At 39.5% G+C, this 22,514-nt stretch overlaps 1 protein-coding gene across 4 annotated transcripts in view; it reads right to left on the bottom strand.

Moving 5' to 3' along the window:
• Positions 1-22,514, bottom strand: part of SPEN (spen family transcriptional repressor) — a 95,331-nt gene that overhangs the window by 72,507 nt on the left and 310 nt on the right. The window lies entirely within an intron of this gene.

Below are 22,514 nucleotides of genomic sequence, written 5' to 3' on the forward strand. Positions count from 1 at the left end.
CAGCGGGAACGTCTACACCAGGGGTCTCCAATGTGGTGCCCGCCGGGGCATCCATGTGTGCCCGCTTACTGGCCGCCGGAAAAGCAGCCGCCGAAAAGCGGCAACGCCCCTTGATGACGCTGCTTCACGGCGGCATCTCAGCAGCAACGCCTCTTGACGTTGCCGCTTCATGGCGGCATTTCGGTGGCTGCTTGTCCAGCGGCCACGGTCCTCGGCGGCTAGTCGTCCGGCACCCGCCCCATGGAAAAGGTTGGGGACCACTGGTCTACACTATTTTTAGCCCCATAGTGCTAGCCCAATCAATATGGGCTCTGAGATTGGGGCGGGGGGGGGGCGGGGGGGAGAAAAGAGAATGTCGGTGTAGATGTGACTTGTGTCTGTACAGGGTCTAGCACTATATGGCCCTGACCTTCATTAGGGCCTTTGGGCATTATAATATAAATATGAAATAAAAATACACCACAGAATAAAAAGTAACAACATGTCTGACCTGATACTTGTGTATATTTTTATCTTCATCTGTATTAATCGCCGCATGCATTTACTTGTCCTATATATCTCAAAGTATTTTTCCATTTGTAATTTTATTATTTTCTGCATCAAGTTACATTATGCCAAAAGTGGCACGAAACATACAAGACCCTGCACATATTTATTTATCACCCTGAGACCAGAGCAGCATCAAAAATACAAATCCTGTGAATTCCACTCTGCTAAGTCCAGTGCTCCCCTTGAAATCTGACAAAATGTTTGGTAATGCACTGGTAGGAAAGAAAAGACACGAGAGCTTATAAATAGATACAGAAAAAGAACTGAAGCAAATCTGAAACAAACAGAAGCTTGAAAGAGGCACTGATAGCAATATCGGAAAATATTGAATCTGAAAGAAAACTTTAAAAATACAGATACAAGAAGCAGCAAACAGAAGAAAACAAGAACACTAAAATAATCAAGGTGACCAAAAAAAATGGTGGAAAAGTTGAAAATGGTAAAAAAGGAAGGAAAAATAAATTTAAAAAATGGCCTTACAAGATTTTCAGGGTAGGGAGAAGCAAGATGATATAAAAATATTTTAAAAATTGAGTGTACTTCCTTTCCACCCCAGAAGTGGCTGCATTTCAGTGGTGTGGAAGCAATTTATATACAGGCGCCCTCCGGGTTACGCAAACCCGACTTACGCAAATCCGCACTTACGGAAATAGTTATCCCACACACACACACACACACGTAATGGTCGGGTATATATTTCCAACTTATGCAAAATTCGAGTTCTGGAATGGAACGCTTACGTAAGTCGGGGAGCGTCTGTAGTAATAAGAAGATACATATAGGCTGGGTAACACTTAGGGATACTTTGAGATGAAAGATGGCATGAAAATAAATGTATCAAGTTTAGTTTTGTGTTGCCCAGGGCCAAAACTAAAAAGTTTGCCTTTAAGACAGAGTAGCCTGGGTGGCAAATAGTAAACAAAAATATAACCTTGGTCCCCCATCCTTTGCAGGCTAATCAGGTTATTGATGTAAAATTCACAACAGGCAGGAAAAAAAAAAACTTCAACTATAGATGCCCGAATTTACAAACTCCATAATTCACATGAAAAATGGCAGACGCTCTCTCCTTCTTAGTAAGGATTTAATAACACATGCTGTAGTAAGATCTCCTATTATTAAGGCTTCATTACTCTACCAAATTACCCACCATACTATGCTATGAAGTTTCCAGTTGCGATCCAATAATTAAGGTTGAGTTTTGCATTGAAGTACATCAAGTACTATACATGTCAAATGAACAAGATACATACCGTTGATTCTTTTTTTACTTGTGTCCTTGTCCGTTCGCAAAGGATGTCTTTGTCAGAGATATTCTACTGTGTACGCCAGAATTCATTGTACAAAGAGAGTCTAAATGATCAGAGGGAATTCACTGGACTACAACACTTAACCAGGTTAAACCAAAAGAAAAATGGGAAAATGTAAGTCGTTATATTTTTGTCACTTCGCTTGAAGCTTCTCTGACCACTGGAGGTTGCCCAAGGCCTTGGCCCACATAAGCCATAAGTCTGTCCCACTGGTTCTTCTAGGTTTAAGAGTCGAACCTCTTTCTAGAGAGCTCCTTCCCTATTAAGCCTCTATACGCAAAGTATTGCGCAGAGCTCTACAGACAACACTATATAAAGATAAGTACCATTATGCAGTTTCCATTAGCCTGGTAGAAAAAACAGTCCAACAAAATATCTCTACATTTTTACATTGGGACATCTGAAATTACGTAAAAGGAGAAGGAAGAGGTTAAGAGTTCTTTTCCTGCTAGAATCAGCTTTCCCTTGGTCTCCAAATTAATGCTTCAGGGCATTTTCATAATTGTTAATCTTACCCTAAGCAACGTGAAAACTGTCTGATGTTATAAATACAAAGTGCGGGTTATTAAATACAAAAGGACTGACTGCTGAGACTTACAGTTAAAGCCTGCATAAAACTTTAGTTGGCACTTTCATTAGACCAACAGGATATTTTACATTTCTTTGCACCACACAAACGCCAACTTCTTTCAATTTTCATAGAACCCCAAATTAAGGTGGTTGGTTTTAGCTGTGCAACTCCTTCAATGTTAATAGCTGGGTGAATAGCTACAGTACACGCCATCAGATATTTTGGAAATTTAATGAAATATGCTTATCTGGTTTTGAACAAATGGAAATCCAAAATTTTCCATTTTAAATATCAGGCCTAAAATTGAGCCATGTGGTGAAAAATATTACCATGGCATTTTCATTCATAAGGGAAAAAAAAACAAACCAACCAGTTAATCAGAACTATGTTCCCAAGCTTGCAAATATATCAATTTTAACAACTCAATTCCGTCTACATTATCAGAGATACAAAACTGAATTCACTACATCCACTAAAAAGTACATTTCAAGCCAAGTTCAAATAAACATTCAAAGAAAGGTAACCTGATGAACTCAGCTGCTAATCATTACTGCACTGCCACTCAAAACCACCTCAGAAACTGTTCTAAATTGTTAAATTATAACTCAAACGCTGATTTACAAATACAGAAACTTACATAGGGCTGCTGAACCCGCCAAGTAGCTGAACTTAAAAGAAGCCAAGAGCCGTATCTACTATAAACATCTCTATCCAAATTTTAATTACTACAGGCCTGATCCAAAGTCCACTGAAGTCAATAGGTGACTTTCCATTGAATTCAATGACCTTTGGATACGGTTCTATATTGGTTCTTGGCACTGCAGAAATAACAAAAATAGCTTGATTTAATGACTACTTGTAGCAGACTGCTAACCTCATTCATGCTGCTGTCCCTTCAAGATTAATCTGACTACTTGTAACCATTTCTGCTTACTACAATTATCAAAGGATACCCTTTGATATCCTTGATTTGATCTACTGTACAAGCTTTTATTTTCTTTTGAAATTTAACAAAATACTGCAGGATTGAAATGATGTTAAGACATTCTTGTAAAATAAATATAGATGTTAAGAGGCAAGCAACCAGCAAGGCCAGTTTATACCACTGATCCAAATACTGTATCTTTCTCAACACCAAGTCCAAAGTGGAGCTGATTTCTGGACCAACACTCTGTAAAGAGAAACTTGCGGGTGTAAAATTAAAGCACTAGGTTTAAAGTAAAGGTAACAGAGGCCACCAATAATTTATGGAGTACTTGCTGACTGGTTCTGTAGAGCAGACTGGTCTCATGGTGCTGGCTTTCCATGTTTCCAAGATGGTACATCACATTAAAGACAGCTAAATTATATATATATATATATAAAATCTCAAATGCTTTTCTAATATTACTTTTCCCTTTAAGCAGCTGTAGTTGCCATAGGGATGTTAAAGCAATTGTGAGTGAGAGGGGAGGTGGTCTGCATGATTATGAATGGGAGAGTTCTCTTAAGATCCAGTTCACACTATGCAAAAAGTTTGAGAAATTCTATATTAGTTTCATAAGCACACCATGCAAGAATTAAAGCTACTGACATCATGGGAACACTAGCATCCTGATTTTACTATGCGAACAGACAGTATGAAGGCAATGATTCAGAAAAGTGCTTTAATTATCCCACTCCTACTGTTTTCCAGTAGCACTGCTTCTGGATAGCAATATTCTTCCAGCTCTGCTTCTCCAAAATTTATTTACAGAGGATTTTATTGAGCTTCCAGCCGCCAGGGTGGATAAATATTAATGATTATTTAAATAAAGAAAAACTTTTATTTAAATTGATTTTTATTTTGTTAAGTTATAATAAACTTGTTTTACAAATAAACTTGCTTAAAATGAAATCTGAATTTAATACAAAATATAAGGCCTAAACTACTTATAAACTCTTAAAACATTTAAACAAAAAAATAAATCTGTAAGTCCATGAGCCTCTAGCAAAAAAGCTTTGAGTTAAAGGCTACTTTTCTATATAAAGAAAGAATCAGGGGGAAAACATCCAACTTTTGAGGTCAAACTTTATCAATTGGCACAATAGCTCATGTACTGTATTAAGGGCTTATTTTGTTCAATAAAAATAAATTTTATTTAAACATACAAAACACACAAATTCCAGTTACCATCCTAATGCAGCTTGAAACAAATCATGAGCAAAAAGTTAATCTAGTAAATAAGCAATATATTCACCACCATTTTCTAACATACTAAAAATGAAAAATTGATAGAATCTGAAAATATTAAACTATATAATTGCTTAAATATATACTTATAGTGTACTCTCCTAGGTAGTAAAAAGATGTACCAAATATAATGTGACGGTTCTTAGTTGTAATGCTTATCTCACCCAATGAGAATGCATCTTTCTTTAGGAATTAAGTACAAATGGAAAAGTTAATTAAAATCAATTATTTAAATCAAGGCTTTCAATGTGGTGATTTAAATCATTATTTAAATTTCCCTGATTTAAATCAATCCACACTGCCAGCCCTTAGCAAAAAACAGCTGTTCTTGAGGGTGTTCTCACTAGTTGTTCTTCTCCCAGCAAGCACGATGCTTCAGGGAGCCCTCAACTTCAACAGTAGCAACAGTTAAAGAATCAGTTTATGAAAACCATTAAGGTGATTTATGTGACGAATTCAATTTTGAATATAGCTTCCCCACTTTTATCTTAGCCTAGCTAATTAGCCACATGCACTCTTCCCAAAGTGCTCATGGGGCATATAATGGTTGCGTAGAGCCAGAGGAGGAATTTAGCAAAGTCCTGTATCAGGCCAGATGGGCAAGTCATCCATTTCTTCTGTTTTCCTTTTCAGCTTGAACTGTCTCAGAATGTGTCATTCTGTAACCTTATTGACACCATGGCTATCAATGGTTGGTTGTTTGGGGGTTGTTTTCTGTGGGAAATTTCAACTTTGACTATCAACAGTAGGCATGCTAAGGAGCCAGGGCACATGTGTTTTTACCATCATGTCAGTGGAAACACCTGTGCCCTGTCCACACTAGCACACCATCAGCAGAGGTGCACTGATGGAAGATTTAACAAACAAACAAAAAAACAACAGCATAGACAGTCAATGATACTTTTTGTACCTGGGTTATCCAAGAATGACGTGCTAAATACTTCTGACACCCTACATAGTAAATCTTTGTTTTCATTTTTGCTTTGCAATTCTCATTTAACATATCATTTCAGGACATGTATTAGGAACACTGCAAAGTCAGCACATGAAAGATTTTAGTTTTACTTAAATATACTGAGCCAAGTTTTGCTTTTGGATGCATGTACAACTTTGATTAGCGTTTCACGTGTATAATGGAGGGCAGTGAGTACAGAATTTTAGTTTTACTTCTGTTACAAAGTCATCTTCTTGATGGGGTGGAAAGCTTTTAGAAATATGATTATACATAAAGGAAGTAAAGTGATCAAGTGTACGGGTAGAACAGAATGTTTTGACGCTGTTTGATCTATTAATTTACATGGTGGTGTGGGGAAAAGGAACACAGTTCTTTAAGAGCCAGGACATCTTGCTATGCCATACATAAAGGCAATTTGCTTTGATGGAAGAATCCAAGGCAGCGAGAATATGCAACTGAGCAAACAGGGATGGGCCTCTGTACTCACTGCCCTCCATTATACACATGTGAAACGCTAATCAAAGTTGTACATGCATCCAAAAGCAAACCTTGGCTCAATATATTTAAGTAATAATCTTGTGATAGTAAGTTTCAGGATTCCTCTTCCCCCAAAAAGCCATGATATAAATGTGTTAATCAGTAATTAGTATATTTTTAGAACAGGCACTCTAAATGAGTGGTTAAGAGCAACAAGTAGAAGGTTTAATTTCAATCTTCCACTACATGACCTTGGGAAAGTCATTCAATGTCTATGTACTGCAACTTCTCCATCTGTAAAATGGAGATACTACTACTTATTTAGCTTTGTAAAGTGCTTTGCGACTTTCAGATAAAAAGCATTATAAAAGTTGAAAGTAGCATTTTTACCAAGTAAGTTACCTGTGGTTCATGGCCTTAGCCACATCCCCAGAGAGGAGAAAAAACCACCCTACCAAACCCAAAAGAACCAGCACACACACTTCCCCAAAGTCCCCGCCCTCTCCCTGCCCTTATTCCAACCCCTTCCCCAAATCCCCACCCCGGCCCCAACTCTTGTCCTCCTCCCCTGAGCGCGCCGCATCCCTGTTCCTCCTCCCTTCCTCCTGGAAAGTCCTAAGCACCGCCAAACATCTGTTTGGCAGCAGGAAGCGCTGGGAGGTAGGCGGAGGAGCAGGGACACGGTGCGCTGGGCAGGGGAGGGGAGAGGAGCTTGGCTGCCGGTGGAGTCAGCACCTATGGCAGGCCACAGGAAATAACTCGACTCGCAGGGCGCGTGTTTTGAGACTCCTGCCCTAGACAGCCATGATGATTAGCCTCAGGCTACCACCCCTAAAACCACTAAGATAGAGAGGTGGGAGTCCCTAAAAAACCTGTAACATCAGAAAAAGCAGAAGCCTGGTCTACACCACAGACCTATATCGGTATAACTATGGTGCTCAGGGGCATGAAAAATCCACATCCGAGCGACGTAGTTATACCAACCTAGCCCCCCCCCGTAGACAGAACTATTTCGACGAGAGAGCTTTTCCCATCAACATAGCTACTGCTTTACAGGGAGATGGAAAAACATCTTCACTAAAGTGCTACAACAGCACTGCTGTAGCGCTGTAAGTGAAGACAAGCCCTGTGATTGATTGAGTGAACAGACATTCACTTATGTCCAACCCCCAAGAACTGAAGGGGTGTTGTCCTACCAATTTTAAAAAGCTATTCTAATCTTTCTGTGCAGAGTTTTACTATTAGGCCATTCGCCACTATTAATAAATTAAAGTTTGGAAGTTAGTTGTTAAGCTAGGGCTTTTTTCAGGAGAGGGAAGAGGAGAAAGATGAGCCTTAGAACAAACAGTAGGAGTAAATGGAGTTGTTACTGAAGATGCAAAGTAACTACTTTCCATAGACTCAGACTTTTAGGCCAGAAGGGACCACTGAGATCATCTAGTCCAGTGGTCCCCAAACTTTGGGACACAACCCAGTAGGGGGACACAGCCTGGGCCAGCCCCCATAGGGGGGCAGGGAGGGAGCACCACTCTGCCCCTAGAGCAGCCCCAGCCCAGCCCCACTCCCAGCTCTAGCCCTCATTGCTTCAGTGTACTGTTCTTAGCACACACAGAAAATATAGCATGGCTCTTCAGGCATACACATGCACACAACCCCACTCTGAGCCACTAAACGTTTCCAGTGCAGTAGTGATTCACATGTGAGGAAAGGCTGATAAAGACTGAACACAAAGCATTCTTGGAAATACTGCAATATGACTTGAAGTGAAGAGGCTTTGAAGCAAACTCCATTAATGTGTGCCTTTTAAAAGAAGGCAGGATTAATTTAAGTTTGTATCAAAACTTTTAAAGCTAACAAGTAACACAAACAAGGAGTTCTTTTAGCACCCACATTTGCACGTACCCATAACACTTTGTTAGATCTAGTTTGATAATGTGATAGATCATTACTTGTATAATTGCAATTCTATTGTTTCAGAATTTTTACTGAATTCACAATAGATTCAGAACACTAATGCTGCAGGGGTAAAACCAAAGTTTTGACTGTGTGGTAACTAAGAGCTTGTCTACACGCAAAAGTTGTACTGTTTTAACTACACAAGTATAGTTAAAGCAGTACAATCCGCTACTAAAGACACTTGTATCTGTATAAAAGGTGCTATATACCATACAGCTATTCCCGTACAGTAAAGGGAATAAACAATACCAGTATAACTGCACCCAAACAAGAGGTTTTAGCAGTGTATACACGTCAGAGAAGAAGGGAAAAAAAATCACATCCTAAGTTATACCAGTATAACTGCATGCAGACAAGGCCTGACAATCCCAAGGAATTTCTCTTAGGGCTTCAGTCTACACTGGCAATGCTAAAGCGCTTTACCATGCCTTGTGTGATCGCAGCGCACTCTCCCAGTGCCCTTAAAACAAAAACCAAAAACGAACAAACAAAAAACCACACCTCAACAAGGGTCGTAGCTCCCAACGCTGGGGCACTGTTTACACTGGCGCTTTACAGCACTACAACTTGCTGCGCTGGGGGGGCGGGGGGGGGAAGGGGTTCACACCCCTGAGCAAGAAAGCTGCAGCGCTGTTAATTGCCATTGTAGACAAGCCCTTAGGATTAGAGGTCTATTGGCTTTATTCTAATTTTTACAATTAGATTATCAACTTGAATTGGCCCTGTAATCTCAAAGAGATACATTATTCCTTACTTTCTAACCCAAGCAGCTGAGTAGCACTGCAATTCTGCGTACCAGAAAAAGAGCCATCACATTCAGTGGTGGTTTCATTTCTGTGTAAATTCGGAATGTACTCTATAGAAGTTTAAATCAGTAATGTTCATAAAACATCTTCTAAATAAAAACAATCTTCCATAACTTAATTTTTCCTTTTTGTAGTGTATGCTAGGATTTGTCTGAATTACATTTAAAGACGCAGTGCATCATAATGAAGTTTTCATTGCTGCATTCCCTATCTGGTAAGTTTGATTCTCCAAGACCTCCAGCCAAATGGGTTTACATCCATTCAGTAGTAGATTGAGGAAAGAACACAGTTGTAATAACATTTTTCCCCACCCACTCAGCACAGTATTTCAAGTATGCTTTGTGCTAAGGCTTTATTAACGTTGGTGCTTGTTGGTTCACCACTTTAGTAATGTTTGCTAAAAATTTTGCTGAACTCTGAGACTAAACTAAACTACAGCATAAAATTTCAAGACAGATGAGGTGTCTGCGCGGATATCAGAGAACTTGGAGAAACCCAAATAGGTAGGAAGTTGACTTCTCAGTCATCATTTATACCAACGCAAACAAGTGAGTCTTCATTGTAATTTTCAGAGATAGATTATCAAAATGGCAGCCTTTGGCACTCCCCAACCAAACTCAGATCGAACATTCAGCAGTAATTTGCCTATGAGCAGAAAATCAGAACCCAGGTTGGATTTCAAGGGTTATCTAGTGCATCTGCTCGCAGTAACTGAAATTCTTACATGTGATGCCATACACTCCTATTATTTCATGAGTAGCCCATTTGGTTCTCCTGATGTGATCCCAGCTCTATCCTATTAACAGGAAAAAAAACAGGGATTCAGCTCCCAGCCCTTGTTGCAACAAATTGCAGTTGTGCCAACTGGCTTGACAATCTGAGACTCTAGCAGTGGGGACCCCCAAAATCACCAGGTAATTCTTTTCCATTCTCTCTAAATTAACGGCCAAGAAAAACACATCAGACGGTGAAATCTGGTCTTTTGTGTGCTTTTACTCTATACTTTGCAGATTTCAAGGGGGAAACCAGCATTTCTCAAATTGGGGTCCTGACCCAAAAGGGAGTTGCAGGAGAGTCACAAGGTTATTTTAGGGGGGTCATGGTATTACCACCCTTAGTTCTGCGCTGATTTCAGAGCTGGGCAGCCAGAGCGTGGCAGCTGTTACCCAGGCTGCCAGCTCTGAAGGTAGCGCCCCGCCGGCAGCAGCAGAAGTAAGGGTGGCAACAACATACCATGCCAGCCTTACTTCTGCGCTGCTGATGGTGGGCTCCCACCCAGCAGCAGCCACTCTCCAGCTGCTCAGCTCTGAAGGCAGCGCTGCCACCAGCAGCACTGAAGTAGTAAGGGTAGCAGTACTGCAACCTCCCCTACAATAACTTTGCGACCACCTCACAACTCCTTTTTGGGTCAGGACATCTACAATTACAACACAGTGAAATTTCAGATTTAAATAGCCGAAATCATGAAATTGACTATTTTTAAAATCCTATGGCCATGAAATTGACCAAAATGGACCCTGGATTTGGTAGGGCCCTAGCTATAGGGAAGATTTCACATGGACCTATTAAAATAGTTTCTTCCCAGCAACTGCTCATTGGTGTTGAGAGACTATCCATTCCTGTTATCTTTGTAAAGTGGTCTTTATAGGAAAAGTTATCAACCAACTGCCTTGTAACCAAGATAGTTTGGTAGCCTCTGTGCCATTTCTTAAGTAGGAAGAGCTGCAACGAATCACAGGACTTGCAGGCATAGTCATGAATTCTAGAAGTTCATCTACTCCTGAAATTTCACTATTTTCAGTTCAAAGAGGAAAACTTCCCCTATCACCCTGAAACTTAAATTATTTCTCAGTTCACAGCCACTGTGTGCTAGGTGGTTTTGGAAATCCCACCTAAATATGTGATTATGAGCCTATTTAAGTAGGATTTTCAAAACAACCTGTGACTTAAAAGCACAAGTCCCATTGACTACAAACTGCAAACCCAGGTGGAGGAGGAGGAGGAAAGCTGAAATACTTTAACCAGGCTATATTGACTTATGAATATTCAATCAGAAGGTAGATTGCCAATATAATACAGGCTAGTTGCCTATCAATTTTGTTTGAGTTGGTGCTGGTCTCACAGTAAGGAAGTTAATGAGGACTTTTACATGTCTTTCGTAGCATGGATGAGCAGTTTAAATCTGAAACTTCTTAGAAAAATATTATGTAAAATCTGAAATTCTACAAACTATAATCTAGTACAAAACATCCATGTTTGTCATTTAGAACTATAGAACAGGAAGAAACAGTAACATATAAAGAAAAAAATCAGAATTAAAATATTATGTTGATTCAAATACAGTCATTTTTCCTAAATTCTTTTTATCCACCCTGCGGTGGAGACATTAATATTAGCTCAATCCCATGTTTGATTGGAAGCTATATACTTTTACCTATCTAGAGGGAATGGATCTCTCACTCAAATTCACACCACTCCAAAGCCAACATATGCTAAATGAAATTTGAAATCACTGGTGCTTTTTGAAGTAGCTAAAGGAGGATCCATTTCAGAAAGGAAAACTTATTAGATACCCATAATACTAAATGACAAAAACCCGGTTGGCATCCAGATCTGACTCCCAATTATGTACTTTATATGCCTACCATCATCCTCCCAAACTCATGGACAAGAGGTCCCTACAACCAATTTGGTACTGTCTCCAGCTATGGGTATAGGGAAGTAAACCCACTTGGTGTAGTAGATGATGATGCTGGAGATCAATTATTATTCTGCCAAAACAGCTCTGCCACTATTTAATCTTCTGGCTTTGAAATGGTTTAAAGTTGTCTTCGTTATACTGTTCCTTTTTAAAAAAATGCGAACAAAAGCATAGTTTCCCTTGCCTTTAACACAAAAGTTTAGATCTTTAAACAGAAGCTAATATAGTTGATGAAGGCACTTAGATCATGCGAAAGTCTATATTGCTTATATGGTGAGCTTTTGTAGCTAGTTTTTAAGAGAATAAAGAAACACTTTTCCAATTCAAGCACACTAAATATTTCATGATTCCCCACTCTTCTCAGTGTATGCACACCGTGCCTCAGGTGGCACATGACCAGGATTCATCACCAAATTTGGTCCACTGGTTGGATCATTAGCTTCCCCGGCTTGGGCCAGGTCACAACATACCTTTAGGTTGACATTGAAGAGTTGGGTCCTTGGTAATGTAGGAGTCTGAGAAAAGTATAGCAGAAGCCAACAATATAATTTTACACAAAGTGCATTTCCAAGAGTTCTGTTTTATGAAATATGTTTCAGATTAGTTCATATACACTGTCTTCATATTAGCGATTTTATTCTGTTACCAGGTTAGTTTCCAGTTGTCCTTTATACTTTGGTACATGGGAGTTTATTCTTTAAAAAGAAGCAAATATCTACAATGGCCGGTGATGGGACACTACAGAATTCTTTCCCAGATGTCTGGCTGTTGGGTCTTGCCCACATGCTCAGGGTCTAACTGACTGCCATATTTGGGGTCGGGAAGGAATTTTCCTCCAGGTCAGATTGGCAGAAATCCTGGAGGTCACTTGCAGATTTAAACTAGTAAATGGTGGATTCTCTGTAATCTGAGGTCTTTAAACCATGATTTGAGGACTTCAGTAACTCAGACAGAGGTTATGGGTCTATTACAGGAGTGGGTGGGTGAGGTTCTATGGCCTGCAATGTGCAGGTCAGACTAGCTAGATGATCATGATGGTCCTTTCTGACCTTGAAGTCTATGAGTAAGACTTTAATGTTGTGTTTTTAAGGACCACTATTGTTTTGATTTGTTACATGGACAGGTCTCTTTAAAAGTTTACATTTTTATTCCTTCATTACATTCTTTTATATAACATGTGCTGCAATTATAGAGTACAGTAGATTGAATAAAAACCATCAAAATATTGAAGCTGTGACACAATTAGCACATTAAGTAAAGCACTCACTCCACCCTAAAACATCACTATAAAACAGCATTAATGAAGTTTTAGTCAAACTGGGGGAGCCCAATATTATTGATAACCACCCACAGAAGATTGAGAATACTTCAAACAAACAGGGAGGTGAAACACTTTTGTAGTCCCAGTATTATCGCAGCATGATCATTAGGTTTTAAAGATGACAAGCAAGCTATTTGTTAGTCCAGTTTACAAAATAGTAACCTTTGTCTAAAGCTAACCATTTACAATGAACAACAGTACACTACAAAGATCTTGTGAATGTAAGCCATTAACCAGTTGCACAATATTTGATTTCCCAGCTTCAGCATCATGTTTCCCAAGAGTTTTAAATTGGCATGCTGAAGAGGTGGCTAAACAAATCAGATTACAGTGATTAAATAATTAAATTTTCTAATTTATTCCTTAGTTCACTGTTTAAATATTTTCCTTTTTCTTCAATTATTGTCATCTGAGAACACCATGAAAGCTCACAATTAATCTCCCTCCAATGAAGAATGCACTAAATAACCAATAAGACAGCTTTTGCTAGTGGGCACTTGGTAGCAAAAACAAAACTCAACCAACACAGCACTAGCGTCACAAGGCAGCTTCTGAACGTCTCAGTTCCAAACTCCTCCTCCTTGAACCAAGCAATCTGCTCTTCACTACAGTGCTGAAAGATAGTGGAGAAGGGACAGAAATATCTGTACAACTTTGTTCTGACATTTCCCCACTTCCTCAAGGATTCACCAGGGAATAATCTTTTTAAACTGATTATTTCTACTTTGGAAGTGGATTTAATTAAGCCAGTTCTGGGTTGCTGGCAAAACATGAAGGTGCTACAGCTATATGGATATATACTCATCTCAACCCTTGATGGATGCCACTTATGCTAAACAGTCTGTTCCAGCTTGTAGGACACTGTGTCACTTGTATCTGTGTCACTGAGTAAGTTTCCCAGACCTGAAAAGGAGGTCGGTGTAAGTGTGAAAGAGCTTTACATGAGTTTACATTGCATGTAAAATGACATGGCATCAGGATTCTGTTTGCACTGCAACATTAAAACTTTCAAGTAAATAATATTCCACTATCTTAAGCTGAGGAATGGATTTAATATCTGTGCATCTCCCAAGACACTCAAAATTATTATGAAATTATCTCCATAAACACAAATCAGCATGATAATGAATATTTAAGAAAGGATCCAAATGGAATAAGAGTCCAACAATTATCCCAACGGAACCAAAATTTAGCAGTTAATATGATCTAAACCAGTGCTCTTCACTATTTTTGAAGCGGGGGCCACTTTGGCAAAAAAAACCTTCAGTGTGAGAACCACATCAACCCGACACAGACGGTTGAGCACTCAGAGTTCTTTGTTGGTTGATATGGTAATATTACCATTATGGGTAATATTGCTTGCAGTGCAGGAGGGGACATGGGGGGCTGGCTCTGGGAGGGGGCTCAGGGCTGGGGCTTGGGGTGCAGGAGAGGGTAAGGGGTGCAAGTTCTGGGAGGGAGTTTGGTGCAGGAGGGGACTTCAGGCTACGGCAGAGTGTTTGGCTCCAGGAGGGAGTATGGGGTGTAGGAGGGGTTATGGGCTGTGGGCTCTGGGAAGGGGCTCAGGGCTGGGGCAGGGGTTTGGGGTGCAGGAGGGGATATGGAGGGCTGGCTCCAGGAGGCTGAAGGAGAGCTATTCAGAACCTGCCTATTGAAGGGGGCGGCACTTACTTCGGGCAGCCCCAGCCCCACGCCGCTCCAGGAAGAGGCCGACGGCTCTGCGCGCTGCCTCTCTCTGCAGACGCCGCCCCCGCAACTCCCATTGGCCACAGTTCCCCATTCCCAGCCAATGGAAGCTGCAGGGGCGGTGTTTGCAGGCCGGAGCAGCACACGGAGACCTCTGCTCGCCCCTTTACCCCCCACGGCCACGGGGGCTTGCTGGCCACTTCCGGGAGCGGCGTTGGGCCAGGGTAGGCAGAGAGCCTGCCTTAGCTGCAGCCCCACTGTGCCACCGGAGATTGTGATCAACAGGGAGCCACACTTATGGTCCATGGGAGCTGCCACTGGCTCACGGGTCTTGCAGTGAAGAACACTGGTCTAAACAGTTACTTCAAAAATGTCACCAAAAGAGGTGTGTATGGTGCTTAGTTTTTGACTAAACCAAGAACTTACACAATAAAGCATCAATAATAGCACAATCTGTCTGAAAAGCTGTTACAGGAAACATTATGGAAACATGGGATTACTTTATAACAACATCAAAGGGAGCCGGAAGGAATCACAGAAATACTAAAATATGACATAACTTAGAAGTAGCCCTTGCAGTGATAACAGAAGCTATTCTAAATCAAATCAAATGTAACAAGGATCTGTGAAAATACTTCACTGAAGATATTAAAAAGGCTCACCAGATTACAGAAAATTGTAGTACAGTGACACCACTTCATCTTTCTTATACAGCTAATGATATAAAAATGCTTAATGGAAGCTCAGTCAAGATGTGTGTTCTTTTTGCAGTTTTTCATGAGTTTCTTGCTAACAGAAATATACAGGCGTTTCCCAAACCAAAGTTTGGTCTCAAGAAGCTGCAACACCTCACCTATATATGAGGAATAGTCTGAAGCAGCTGAAAGATTCACAGATCATAAGCTATTGAAGAACATCCCTGAAATGACTAAGTCTTGGGGAAGAAGTGGGTGGTTGCAGACAGAACCACTTGACAATATGCCTAGCAACTCCATCACAGAAACCTAAAAGGATATTTAGAAATTAGTGCTCATGGCCTTCAGGGGATCAAGCTTAGTTAGGAACAGATGCACAGCAGGAGAAGTTTAGGAGATTAAGTCAAAATTATAAAGAAACAGGAGAAACTCCACTGGCACCAGTAACACTGCCTCATGTATATATTCAAATGAGGCTTCATTCAACACTTAAGGCACATACAACGCGGCAGCACATCTGGCAAAGATGCTCTATGCTGATGGGAGACAACTCTCTCCTCAGCATAATAAAATCACCTATGTGAGCGGCAGAAGCTATATCGGCGGCAGAAGCTCTCCCGCTGACGTAGCGCTATCCACACCACCACTTACATCAGTGTGACTTATGTCGCTTGGGGGGTTGTTTATTCACACCTGTGAGCCACATAAGTTCTGCGACATAGGTTTTTTCCATTGCTAAGGCTATTTGAGAAAAAGTAGGTCTTGTGGTTTAAGGCACTGGACTGAGACTCACGAGAGCTGGGTTCAATTCCTGTATGCCAGAGGTTTCCTGAGTGATCTTGGGAAGTCATTTAATCTCTCAGCTCCTCACCTGAAAAATGGGAATACTATTTCCTCTCTCCCACTTTTTTCTCCATCTTCGCTATCTATATTTTAAATTCTTTGTATTTGGGACTTACTATGCTTATGTACAGTGCTCAGCAAAAGTGGGCCCTGATACTGACCAGATACTCTAGGCACTACTGTAATAAAATACATCCTACCTTTAGCTTTATTCCTCCCTCCCTGCACCCCAAGAAAGCCCACCTTTAAAATATGCTTCAGCACTTACTTTAAACTGTGCTTAATGGCTGCTTTCAACAAGGAAATATAGCCATAAACCACTCACAAGTTCCACTGCTGATGTGGGGATTGTTAATGAAATACGAAAGCACTTTTACTTGTTTGAAGTTAAAAACAAGCCACAAAATTCCATGTTATTTCATTCAAAATAAGAGAACATAATCAGAATTCACTATGACCCTTTTTTTATAAAAAAAGTTCTCCCCAAATATTAAGCCTGGACAGGAATGTTCAGTTTTATTTTGACTATATAGTTGATTTAGTGAGGTCATCTTTATGTTTACATTTGAACTGATGTACCAAAGTACCATTGCTAATTATAAGTAACAAAACTTGTTTTGCAGACCTGGGAACATAGTACTTTGGTTTCATGGTTGGAGAATTTTACTAGGAAAACTATTACTATTATTATTGGCCCAATCCTGTTCTCATTTAAATCAATGGCAAAGACTGCCAATGCTATGTTCAGAAAAGCATCTGCGTTAAAAATAATGGTAGTTTCTTACTCAACAGTTCTGATCCCTGTACACATTCCAGATCATATCTGCTTGGCATTCTGACAAAGCAAAGTTTGCTCTGGTTAGCAGTACAGAGCCAATACAGCTATTGGGAGACCACACTGGATTCTATTCTGCCCCTTACACCATTCACAGAATTATTGACCAACTTCAACTGTATAATCTTTATTTACCAGCGACGACTCATAAGCCATAAAGCACACAACTTGACTTTATGTTACAACGCTAGAATGAGTTTGCACTATTTGCCGTTAGAAATTTATTTATTTATTTTTTTGTTTTTTGTAAACTGAGCAAAATGAGATATGGAAGTACATGAAAACAAACATGGAATCTCCACAATGCCCCTTTTACAGACTGACTCTTCAAAGTGTATCCATATTTCAAAGTATATAAATTGTTAAATAATAGATTCTATTTCCACCTTGCCCTCAACATGAAGTTAAGACAACCTGAAGCCAAAGAACACAAGGTTTCTAAAACGGGCTTAGAACAACATTAACAGTTATGTAAAATATTTGCATTAGGCCTTTTTTAAGCTGTAACTTTAAGAACTAAAATTTAAAATAGTATTTGCGTTTCTTTAAACTCACAATATTGGCTCTGAGAACATCTTCCCACTGCACAGGCTAATATTTCCCACACAATAAAAAAGTTTGCATATCAAAATTATATGACTCCTAATGATTTAAAGAGTCTCACTGGTCTTTTCCATTTAAAATGCAAATAGTTGAGGCAAAGCAACAGGTCTTTGGATAACCAAAGGGAAAAAACAGGGGGAAAGTATGGAAGAGTGGCATTTGTGCTATAGACAAATGTTACTATATTTAGTCTCCTTGTTCTGCAAGCTGCTGGGCATCTGTTTCAGTAATGGTGAATGATTTTTTTCTACCATTCAAGAGTACAATAATCTGGGTTCATTTTAATTATTGCAATGAAGAAACACCTTCACTCATAAATATTCTGTTTTAATGAAGACTGAATTCCACCATCAGCGATCATAGCATGAAATATACTATTTTAAGAACAAGCTTCCCTGATTTCCTGTGCTAGTTTAAAGCCTTGCAAGAGTTTAAAGAAAAGATCTGAGATACAATGGAAAATGAAATGTAATCAGTCTGTAATTGTATATTTTGAAGCCTACATGAAAACGACACAAATACAGTGTGCGCACACATAAGCTGGCCCAAATATTTTTAAATTTGCAAATGTTAATTTATCAGCAACCTCTTCAAAACAGCACGACAGAAATATGCTTTGAAAAACGATTTTTAAAGACACCCTGTGCACAGAAGTCAGCCATCAGTCGCAATTCTTGACAACTCCACTATTCTCCTCCAATTTAAGACAAGCATTTACCACCAAAGAATATCGCTTCAATTTATGCAAAAGAAAACTGAATTTTAAAAGAGCAGTATAGATAAAATATTGGAAGAAACCGCTGCTACAAAGCACTTATTTATGCCTAGATAAACCTCTCCCAAAATATGAAGAAAGACTGCAAACCAAAGTGAGCAAATTTCCTTAAGTTACAATTAATAAAAATGAAAGTCTCTCCCACTCAGTACACTTACTGTGTCTTAAAGGGTGTAACAGTTTTCTTCTTAAAACCAGCCATTTCAGTTACAGTACAGTATTGAAAATAAATATTTAGCACGAGATTGTAATTGCAAAAGATTTAATTTACACATATGCTTATATATGAAAATGGCAATATATTTTACAGGTAACAACTGGAAAAACTAGTATAAATATCGGTACACAGAAATTATATATATAACTGACATTGACTATTCCTTGGCTGTATCTACCATTTATTGTAATGATATATTTTTGACAAATTCTCTTTTCTGCTTCTGTAACTACAACTTTGTAATACTGCTTGGTCAGCTTCTTTGCATATTCTTTCCTGTTCTCAGACTGGGGGATGGGTGGGAACTTGATTTAGCCAAGATCAGCTAAATCTGAAAAGAGCTCCAAACTAAAGAGCTGGTCTTTCCTTATACATTACATATCCAAGCTCAGGCAGCTGCCTTTCATATGTATATGTCCAGCAGAGCTAAGCTCCTGCCACAATAAAACAAGACTGCAATACAATTATTGGGTAACTTGTCCCTTCCCCCACTCAACTAACCAACATACAAAGAAAGGCTTGCTCTATTGTGCACATACAGTACCCTTGATGATCCCGCTGCTAACTGAAACTTCATTCAACAGATACGTACTTAACCATTTTAAGCAACAAATATTTAGTAATTTAGAGAGCTAAGAACAGCTCAAAACAATGCAAGGTATTAAATAAAAATATTAAACTAATACCTATATCAGTGACCAAATGTTGAGATTTTCACACCCCTATTACTGATTTGGAGTGTGTGTACAAGTATATAAATGCATGGTTTGGGAGTGGGATTTTTGTTTTTAAGAACCAGCTAAAAATCTGAATTGTAAAGAAAACTCAAGATGTGCAGAAATGAAAGGTTTTGCCTAAGCGATGTGCATTTCCTTCCAAAACCACTGATCAAAATTCAGAAAGGTAAAAACAAAAAAAGCAATTAACAATTCAGATCCTGCCATTTTCCTGATCCATCTCTAAGCAACAGTACCATGGCAACTTTTTCCTGCTTTAAAAATGTCATGTGAAAAAAGGAAAAATACCGGAATGCCAAATTTTCAATTTCATTTGAGTACTCCTCATCTTTGCTATTTAAATTCAATCATGCTTGGATCTAAGAGTTTTAGAATATATACTCTAGAGTAACCCAAGTGTTTATATATTCCCTGATCACCAACATAACTAAAATTATGGTTAATACAGACTCTCACTACCATGAAGAGAAAAGTAAATGTTCTGTGTGTAAGCCTTAATCTTAATCTGTGCGTAAGCCATAGGAATATGAACGTCTGATTAATACTATCATCCTAATTAATGATCAGGGTTCCAGAGGCAGAGAAGGGTTGTTTCCTTTAGTTTCATGCAATGTTAACAGATCTGTATGGCTGAATTTCCTCCCTGCTCTGAGTAACTATCATGCTCGTATCTAGTTTTAACCATTTCCGATTCATTTTCTGCCCCATCCTATCACACAATTTACACTCCTCATACAATCCAAATTTGAACACTATGCAAGTATGGATATATCAGGAATGAGCCTCTACCAAACCATTTAGTTGGTGCCTAAAAAGACCTGAAGGGATTCCTTTATAGATCACATCTTCGTACACACACAACATGAACTCTACTCATTTCTTGACAGTCTAAGATGTGCAAAGGAAAATAAAAGTAAGTCTTGCAACTAAATGCAGTTATGATCAGGGAGCCTAGCGAAGCCTCTTGCTACGCAGCTTCTGCTGCTGCCTCCTTTTGCAGTTTCCCCACCTCCTTCTGTGCAGTAGGAGATCTGCTCTGCTCTTTCCCACATAAACTGAGTCCTAGCCGCCATTTTAGAAAGTCATTCACACAAGCCAGACCGCTGCACCATCCACCACTTGAAAAGAAATCTCTCTTTGAATGTTTCCTCCTTCCCTTTCCCTGCCTCTGCACTATAAAAGGGACACACCAAAAAGCATGCAAATGCTCTCTCGGATAGACAGAGCAGCCAAGGGACAAGGCTAGCAGCATGTCACTGATCAGCAAATGCTGCAATGCACGTGTTTGCACATTTGTGCATGTGAATTTCCCATCCACTGAAAACAGTGCAATGACAAGACAGACATCCCTTATAGGGAAGACGATTGAGAGCAAAATACTAAACACAAATCATTTTACATATATCCACTCCAGCAATATGCATTAAATCTGCTCATTCTCCTATAAATTAAATATTTCATATACAAGGATTTTAAGGGTAGCAAGTGCGGAAAGCCCAGCTAACTCTTCTTACTAAATAACCCTGCCTAATTCCTGATTCAAATCACAATCTCTTGGTTTATTCACTTCCTAGTTTAAAATAATGGGGGACTGATTACAAATAGGCGCACGCGCACACACACACACACACACTATGCCTAGTTTAAGTGGTTATGAATGAGCTTACTATTCACAAACCCTGCTTTACATGCAGACATGCACGCTTCCAAGATGAAGATTTAATATCTTAGATCAAGCAACAACGAAAATAATCAATCATCTTCCATTAAAAAAGCCATAGGGCAGCTCTCCTGCTCCTTCTTCCATTTCCCTGTCCAAGCTCCTCATGTGTTAGTAACCAAGTCTATTTTTCCCATGGTGACTCACTATTAAGGACGCTCTATAATATTCCTACACTAAGCAGTAGTAAGAAAGATTAAAAAGAAGTTTAAGAACCCTTTTGGAGTGTGAGAATAGACCCAATCCTGGCTATTTATAATGCACATCTAGAACTTATTTCTTTTCTCCTTATTACTCTTAACAACGTTCTAGTGCAGTTTGTTAACCTTATAATGACCACATTTCCAAAAAGCGCTGTTTAATCTTCCACCCACTAAATGTAATCCCTCAAAACAGGTAAAACAAAATATTTGGTTAAATACCACTAAGACCAGACAGATGAACACAAACCTTTTTTTAAACTTTGATATTTTAAGAGAAAAATATGAAGAGGGGAGGACAAATATAAAAGCATGCAAACTACTGTTCCATTATGGCCTATGTGATTGGGGTTATAGAATATATATATAGCGAGAGAATATAGAATTTATAAATGTAAAAAACAATACCAGCTCTGAAGAGCTCTGTGTAAGCTTGACTCTTTCACCAACAGAAGTTGGTCCAATAAAAGGTATTACCTCACCCACCTTGTCTCTCTAACACAAAACCAGTCCACGCTCCAGTATTATAAATTCCAGAACACTGTTTCTTAGTGAAAGGATCCACTGGGAGTTGGCTTCTTCAAGCATTTCTGTGATCTTCAGTTTCACCTTTGTATTTCCAAGCACTTAAGTTCCCACCATCCACTTTACAAACCTCTTAGTTAATTTCATTATAAAGCATCTAACCAAAGATGCACGGTGGTTACAGTCACTTGCTCACACCTGAGTGCAAGGCATCCAGCTACCTTCAGTAATGGAATGGGTTGATATGAAGAAAAAAAAATGTAAAAACAAAAACCCTCTTCATTGAAACACTGAGAAAGGATTTTTAAAACCATGGCACCAAGAAGGAAGATGACCAGCCTCTGAGGTTAAAAATTGTTTCCAATACATTGTACCTCACAAAATATCCAATCCACGTAGAAAATAGCGAATTCCCTCTTTTCACCTGGCTTTTCCATCCTTGGGTGGTTTTGCTCCTGCTAGTCCTTGGCTCGGCGAGGCTCCAATATTTCTCCATGAAGCTCCTTCCGCATTATAAACCTCCAGGATTTTCTCTTACAGGAGACCACAAAGATCTTCACCGCGGTGCAGGGACGCGTATAGATATTTTTGTTCTCCTCGGACACCCACAACCCCCCCCCCCCCCCCCACACACACACACACACCTTCCCGCCTGGGATCAGAGCGATTTCCACACACAGTCCATGGGGGTGAGTATCCGCAGGAGTTGCTATGATACCCGGAGACAGATTTTCCCATCCCTTCCCCGCTGGCTCCACGCTGGGTGAGGGGAAGCCATAGAAGAGCCTGTTTTCTCCAAGCTGCTTGGGCTATTTTTTTT

The sequence above is a fragment of the Terrapene carolina genome, unplaced genomic scaffold, assembly GCF_002925995.2.
Source record: "Terrapene carolina triunguis isolate 2854851 unplaced genomic scaffold, T_m_triunguis-2.0 Scaffold714, whole genome shotgun sequence".
NCBI classification, from domain to species: domain Eukaryota; kingdom Metazoa; phylum Chordata; order Testudines; family Emydidae; genus Terrapene; species Terrapene triunguis.